This window comes from Phaenicophaeus curvirostris, chromosome 12 (assembly GCF_032191515.1).
Source record: "Phaenicophaeus curvirostris isolate KB17595 chromosome 12, BPBGC_Pcur_1.0, whole genome shotgun sequence".
In the NCBI taxonomy this organism is placed as follows: Eukaryota; Metazoa; Chordata; class Aves; order Cuculiformes; family Cuculidae; genus Phaenicophaeus; species Phaenicophaeus curvirostris.
In genome coordinates, this window is record NC_091403.1 from 6,921,238 (window position 1) to 6,928,473 (window position 7,236).

Sequence of the window (7,236 nt, forward strand, 5' to 3'; positions counted from 1 at the left end):
CACATTGGCCCTGTTTTGTGTCCAGAAGTGGCTCATGTTCACTTCACTTGAAAGAAGAAGAGAGACTAAGGAACTTCCTTTCCTTGTTTACGTCCCTAAAAAAGAGTTAGGTCCCTTCTTTTTTGGTGCTCCAAAATCGAAGGGCTTTCAGTAGGCTATAGCTACCTTCAAGAAATGAAAATGGGGCAAGAATGAACTGCGAGCCCAGCAGAAGATAAGAAATAACTGGTAAAAAGTGTTTGTGAGTCTTTTTTATTGGCATGTGTTCTTCATAGAAAAAATCTTGCAGAGAGGTTCGGAGCCATTTTAGCACACATCTTCCTCCAACATTTATCATTCTGCTTTACAGCAGCAAAAGCAGAACATTTAAAGATGTCCTATTAATAAAGCTCACCATTGGCCTGGAAAAAAGAGAATTTCCCCCCCTATGTATTGACTTCAGCAGAGATGTAAGTTTATTACGTGCAAACAGAATCTGGGAATAAGAGAGGATAGAAGCAGAAGTGTACAAATCATACAAAATCTCACTTTTAAACTTGGAACGTGGTCCAGCTTTTAACACAGCACAAGAAAACAACAAAAAAGTGCTCAAGAACAGAATAAAACATTTCTGAGGAATGTGGAGAGTGAAGCAAGTAATGAGATTACAATTCTTTACTCAGTTTTTGCAGTCATGAACATTATGATCTCAGCAATATTTCAATATCTGCAGAAGAAAACTCATATGCATTCCACCTGTCAGGTATTCAGCATAATACTGCCATTATTTAGCTGTTACAGAACTGAGTGCTATTAATTCAGTTACCTGCAGGTGTGAATTCAAGGCTTCCAACAGATTAGACAGTATCATAGACAGTATCATTTCAACACCCACTGTTAATTCCATGCATGATAAATTTGCGCAGACAATGTTAATTTTTTAAAATTAAAAAAATACACCTCTGCTGGATACCGCTACTCAAAGTTAGCACTTTAAAAACAAGAGTCATTTTTTCCAGGGCAAAAGGCCTGAGGATATATGTAGGAAGGCCATGATTCGATCATGTGAATAATCTTTCCTTATTTTACAGTACAAATAAGCAAGACCTCATAACATAGTTCTTGGATGCAACATTGGGCTTGGGTTTCATACTGTAAACAAGATAAAAATGGAATATTAACAGCGCTGGGAATTATAATGTATTACATTTTGGCCTGGCTGGCGGAATACAAGGCTGAACATCCGAGTGTTCCCAAACCACATCTACTGTAACATGCCAATGGTGTTAATTTCTCTGTGCTTCGATCCTTTTTCTCACATTTCCAATTGCCTCACTCAGCTTTAGATTCCGTAAGAATTCTCAGGACTGAGAATAAAAATAAATTTGCTTTTTCCCTTAACTTTATCATATTTCTGAAGTTTTGCATTGATGCAAAGAAGTCATATAGCTGCTAAGCACAGTGTAGTAGTTGGTGCCAGGAGCCTAAGTTGGAAAAGTGGGATTAAAAAGTCATTGTGTTATGCAGAAAAAAACTTCAAAGCACACCCAACCCAACTACAGTATTCTGACAGATTTTAAGCCTTGCAGTTTGCAATGAAAATAACCCTAGCTGCATGTCCTTGTATGCCCTAGGGAACTAGTCCTTAAAACACAAAAAGGCTGAAAGTTGACTCTTGCATCAGAATAGACACAGGGTCATGCACCTGGATCCAGAAACTTGGACTACCCTCTGGCTTAGACAGAGCTCCTATAAAACATACAACTGTCTTGAACATCCCACTACCCCTAGCTATTTTTTCAATGCAGTAATCTTCTTCCACTAACATGGCAGCATATAATTATTTTAGACAAGGAGAAGAACAACAAATAAAGCATTCAAATTCTGCTTGTGACTCAGTCTCAGTCCTGGGACTGAGAGGCTGCAAGGCCAAAACACTGGGGAGGGAGTTTTCTCTTTCCAATGTATATTTCACTTGAAAGTATTTTCTGTACACAGAATTAAACATTTGTATCTTCATTTGAAATGCCCTGAGACTCTCCTTTGATGTTAAGTTAAGAAAGGGATACGCTCTTTGCTGTTCACAGAATTTGTGCAGTTTTGGAATTTTCAAAGGTATTGCACTACTTTTCCACTTACATCCATGCTAAAGCACAGGAGAAACACCTGAGAGAGAAATGTGATTTTAATATAAAGACAGAAACCATAAATACGAAAGGAGAAACTGTAAATCAGAAACACAACTTCTCCCTTTCTAGAACATTGCTGCTTCATGAAGTACTGTGAATTTTGGGAGCCAGGCAGGGTGAAATTTCTGGTCTGCTCTGCTAAACTATGTTCCACAGAGTTTTCTGGGATAGCGTGTGCTTGCTTTAGTTTGCAGGATTCTTTGTGTTATTTATATTAGTGTAAAAGTTGTTGATGCAATGTCACGATGGTGGTCTTCTACCCAAATCCAACATGTAATTAATGTGATGAAAAACACAGCTTTTGAAAGAAACTTTGGCATGCTTTTATAGAAGGGTATGCAGACTTCTTGAGCTTGCAATACATATCTGAATGGAAATACGCATGCTTGATTTCCCTCGGGTGTTGTGTGAACAGTTATTATTACTGACCTGGAAATTATTCCACTTTCCCTGTTTGACTATTGTTTTTGTCTGGGTTATATGCATCCCTGAAACCAGATGTGCAACACTTGATATATTTCCATTACCTAACGTTATCATGTGCATTTATTATCTCAAAGTTTGAAGCAGTAACAATCAGTCTGTGTGGCACACTTCATGATCTTGGTCTGTTACAAGGACCAACAGGCCTCATAAGACAAAATACAAGGTGTTGTAAGGAATCTGTGTCGCGTTAAGCATTGCCTGGGATATTACTGCTGTGAACCTCTAGAAACAAGAGGAAAGAAAATTTCGATTTTATTTTTCTAACGCACGCCTGTGTCGATTTTACACAGGCATCTGCCATATGGCAGAACCGGAATCACCTCCAGTTGTTAGCAATGAAAAGGCTGGTCTGGACAGTTCTAATTCCACCCAGAAGAGCGCAGCAGTTTATACCCACGCTGAACGTGTCCTCACAGGAAAGGCTCAGAAAATGGGAAAAAAATAATCACCCACTCCCTGCAATAATAGCCTGACATGTAAAACAAAGTAAAAGCCAGTTTAACAACAAATTGATCTCTTTCAGTCACACAGAGGGATAACAGAAAGGGGATGGGAATTGACATCAAACAGTCACTCTTGCTATTCAGCTCTGAAAACAGAGTAATTTAGTTTTCATTGCAATTATGCTGTAAACAATAAGAGTGGTGATGGAGGAAGTGATTGCTTATGAATACTGAAGTTTTTTTAAAAAATAAGTAAGGGAGTGTAAAAAAATAAGGGCAGGCAGTGTAATGCTATCCAAAAACTACCTTTACAAAATCTTCCATAGGGACACAAAAAGGATTTTATAGAACTGGATTCTTACATGTTGTGCAATGTCACAGCATGGCCTTTATTAGCTTAGTTACTCTCACAGTTTTCTTATGAGGTTGGAAACTACTACTTTGACTGATGCATAAAATGCCTTTGCAGATCTGGGCTGAGTTGCTTAAAATCAAAGAGAAATTTAAGAGTTGTGGCTGAAGTTTTCATGCCAGTCTCCTAAGCTCCAAGCCAGCTCGGCTACCTGTAGGTAGCCCTTTCCCTCCTTGGCCTGAGAATGCATCTTCAGAGCAAGTACCAGGCTCAGGTCACACCTACTCAAGGGCACTAGCAAGAGAGCAGCATGTAATGAAGTGCTGGCAGCCCATGGTGAGAGGAGTCACTGCTTTTTCTTTCTTACAGTTGAACTGTATGGCCCCAGTGAAGGGAAAAAACCCTCATCCCTTTATCACAGAGTGTTGCAAAGATGCTGGAGAGTAATTGGGACTGCCTTCCAGCTGTCCTCTTCGAAGAGTTTTTTCTTCTATGTCAGAATACAGGAGAAAGAAGGGAGGGTAGCCTTGATCCCAAATGCAACAGGGAAAAGCATAGGAATGGAGAAAGTGAATCAGAGAATACAGAAAATTTCCCTTCCATCTTCAACATGCAGATTTTTCTCTATTTCTGCTTCATATCCCACAATATCATCACCTGGTCACTGGCAGCGGCCCTCCATGCTCTGCATACTTTCCAAAATGGGTTCCACTTCATTCAGTTGCTACTGCTTTAACAAAGACAGATCTCCTACCTTTCTGCCACAAATAGCACTCAAGAAGGAACCCCTCGGAAAAGATTCTCTCTCTGTTAATGGTGATAACACACAAATGTCATCTGCACTAGTACCTATGTGCTCTGTGAACTCCTTCACTCTGCGGAACCACTGCTGGAGTTGCTTTCAAACTACAGCCACCCAGTTCCATTCCCAGCTTCATTCTTGTTTGTGCAAGATCAGGCTGAGAAAAAAAAGCAAAAGGAACCCGGAGATTTTTGTCAAACTCCACAGCAGTGAAGTAACCCAGGTGCCCCCCCCGCTCTCCTGGAACGGAAGGAGATGAAGAAATAGCTGAAGGGCAAGGATGGGCATAGCAGAAGCTCCAGCTACTCTATCCTTTGTATACAGAGGGTAAAGAGATTTTTTTTTTTTTACTAAACCAGGGGGAGGCACAGTGCTGGGAAGGGAAGGTAAGTAGATGATTTCACTCAAATGAATTTTTCCTGCATATGCATAGGAAGGCAGAGGCTTACAGACTACAGGACATCAGGGAAGACTGGAAGCTGCACACAGTGAATTTCTGAAGACAGATAAGCCCTCATTTTTCCATGTAATATTAACAAGCCCTGCATTACTGTACGTATGATAGTATTAAGCAAGTTGCTAGTTTGGAGCACACTCTATTCAAGAAGCCTAAGAAGCCTGCGCATACCTCTCACTTGCACATGGCCTCTCTGTGTTCAGGAATCCAGCGTAAGGTTTATATCATCCCACACAGAGGTGCAGATGTTGGCTTCCCAGAGCAGCAATAACATGTCTCCTCTCCAGTAAGTTATGTTGTTTTCCTAGCATCTCCTCTGAAGTCACTCTGGCTGCTCCCAGTTCTTCCACATCTTGATATGCCATACACTCACACATTTTGTTCTCTTTGAGAATTTTTGGCTGCAGACTGAATGTCAGGAGGTATATCTGTCCAGATTTTGAACTCGCCTAAACTGGCAAAGCTCACTCAGAGTTAGTGTTTTACATCTACACGGGGACTGTTTCACGCTATCCTACCAGCAAAGATAACGCTTTTCAAAGTGCAGCCATTACATTGGGCATGTAGAAATATAGCTGCAAACCAGGCATTTATAGTGGAGGTGGGGGTGAAGAAATCAGTAAAACTTATTTGTTCTTTCCAAGCATTGACCTGCTTCAGTAAGCTAGCAATTACAAAGCAGGATGAGCAGCCAACATGAGCCTATATACTCACACATGTAACTTACAGTCCTTGTTGAGACATGACTCCAGTATTACATTCCCTGCTCTACTGAATTCACTGAAATGACTCCCAACTTGTATTACCATAAATGAGAGTGGAATTAGGTTTAACACGAATGTGCAGCCCTATGCATGTGCAATTATACTATGTATTGATATACGTGTAAATAAACCACCTATGCATGGAGTGTATATATACACACTGTCATTCTTATAAGTCACCAGATTCAGATAAGATAAATATTATTCTAGAAAATGGCTTGCATAATGACTATAATTAAAAATAATAATTTTGGAATTAAAATGAGAATTCAGATTGAAATCTTCCTGTCTGCTCAGTTTTTCTGCAGTGTAAGTTGCTCGTTACAGACCTAACAGTAAGGTGTCACTTACGACTCACAGATCCTTTTATTTTTAAAACACTTTGGAAGCCATTGCAATTTGTTATTGTGACTGAGCAAACATTAGGACTAGCTGTTTGTGAATGGATACAAAAAGGAGGTGAAAAAGTCCAGGATGGTTCAGTTCATCCTTGACAGTTACCTTCCTGGTAGCTGAGTTCATGGCTTTAGGCTTCAATGAGAAGGGCAGGCTGGGCTTCTGGACTCAAGAAATGCTAGTCTGTGGTAGGAGATGTGCAGACAGAGAATAGTAGGAAATGTGTTACATATCTTAAGAAACTCAGTCTGACTCAAAACCTCAAAAAGTCAACAAGGAAGTTCAAAAGTACTGAATACTCTCACTCATACCATCGTATGACAGGGAAGGCTTGGGCTTTTTCTAGTACATGGTGCTTCTAGGACATCTTTTCAAGTAGCACATCAACATACTTTTCCCCAAAAGCAGTAACTAATTTCCAGAGTCCAACCCTGACAGATTCTTGGACTTGAAACTACCTGCTAAGTTTACAGTCTTCAATGATTGCCTACACTTAAATTTGTAAGCTTCAAAAGAGGTGGGAACTAACGATAACAGTAACAAAAGGGTGCATAATGGAAATCCCTACACCTAATTAGCAGAAACTATGGAAAGAGATTAGTAGTGACCAAAGATTTTAAAGACTGAAGCAAAGAATCAGCTCACACTTAAAACATGTTTGGACTGGCTTTAATTTATTGAAAAGAAAAAAAAGTTTCAAAAAATTGCAGAAGGATGCTGATATAGGATATTTCCTACAATTCAAATGAATGAGACTCTGGCAAGCACAAGTTTGACAAACGCTTTTAGTACTGCACTCAGTGAAAAGCTGCTTATTAAACACTTTCATCTGTAGGCAATAACGGCAAGTAATTCACAGTCAGTTTTACCAGTTTAGGATAGGAGCTACTGAGACATAATATAAAGGGCTACCAGTGCTCCTGTGAAGCTCTAAACTGGTGCAGAATCAGATGAAGTGCTCACCAGAGAGGGACTGTCAGTTCATGGCATTACCTTTCCTTTACCCATTTATAGAACACATGGAAGCTGAAGGGGGCTCACAGGGAATGCAGCTGAAAGGGCTAGAGCTTAACAGGGTGATGTTTCAACAGTGCATTTGCAAGTTAGCAACTTTGTGTCATCCAAGGAGTGCCAAATGGCACAGGGAGCTGGGGGGTGAATGCAAGGGGAAATTAAAAGCCAGACTACCTTCAGAAACACGCTAGCTGAGGCTACATGGAAATCCCTCTAGCCAGCAAACTGTTGAAGAGCTTTCCAAGTAATTCAAAGCTGACTTCATCACGTTATGTGTACTTAATCCAACTTCAAACCTTACCTTTTATATATTGTCCTGCCCTCCCCTCAAATGGAGGCAACTGGCAGAAAATA